Source organism: Dipteris shenzhenensis, chromosome 18, assembly GCF_047967505.1.
Source record: "Dipteris shenzhenensis isolate YYH24624 ecotype China chromosome 18, Dip_SZ_1.0, whole genome shotgun sequence".
Taxonomy (NCBI): Eukaryota; Viridiplantae; Streptophyta; class Polypodiopsida; order Gleicheniales; family Dipteridaceae; genus Dipteris; species Dipteris shenzhenensis.
The window spans coordinates 21,789,948-21,790,892 of NC_141613.1; the positions used below are offsets into that span (position 1 = coordinate 21,789,948).

The 945-nt window shown below is 49.2% G+C and overlaps 1 pseudogene; it reads right to left on the reverse strand.

The window, feature by feature from the left end:
* LOC147890948 (aldehyde oxidase GLOX pseudogene) overlaps positions 1-615 on the reverse strand; it is a 1,644-nt pseudogene extending 1,029 nt beyond the window's left edge.
* Positions 616-945: the final 330 nt, after the last annotated feature.

The window sequence follows — 945 nt, forward strand, 5'->3', positions numbered from 1 at the left end:
ATGCAGGAAGGGCAACACAACTTTCTTTTGTCCCTGCGCCGGTATGAACTCTGCGGTGAAGACTCCTCCTCCCCCCCCCACAGTAATCTGCCTTTCATCGGGCAGCAGTTGATTGGAAGAGTACCATCGACCATCTTGGAGACTCGTATCTTGTAGCTCCACCCAGTCGCACGTTCCATTAGCGGGGCAAGGATCATAGATGCGTATCTTCTTTATTCCGTCGTTACCTCCACCCGTCTGAACCAACGATCCATTGGGCATCATTTGGCCTGACGAGCACCACGTATCTGTTTGAATAAAGAGAGGCCTCACAGAGGTATTCGGATCGAAGCTCAAAGCGACCGAATGTGCGCTACAGTCCGTGTGGATTGTCCAATCCTGGTCGTCATGACGGCACGTTCCATTTGGGAGCCTTATCAGGGAAGGTCCAACGTCTGTCCGATCCAGCAGCACCAAGGTGTTAAATCGAGTGACAACAGTATGCATGGAAGCTATTCCGGCATCCTCAAGCAAGACTTCCCAGGTCCCTTCGAGACCTATGATGGGTCTGATGAACGTCTGCAACAAGATCAAAATGACACTAAAGAGCGAAAATATTCTGGAATGCTGTTCCATAACTGCGGTTCGAGTAAATACTGAAGGTCCGGAAGTGGAGACGGTCACTTTAGAAGTACTCAAACTATGGAGTCCAATGATCCATGTTAACCCGCATCGCGCGCGCGCGCGCGCTCTCTCTCTCTTTCTCTCTCGCTCGTGAGGGGAAGGAAGGAGGAGACTTTATGAATGTTTAAGGTTTGAGGCTACGAAGCGAACAAAAAAGTTGAATGAAAAGAACGAGGCATGGCGAAGGACTCGACACATTGGTCCAGGCATGGCGGGGGACTCGATACATTGGTCCGAACATTTAAATAATTAGGTACTATCAAACTAATAACTAAATGAAGA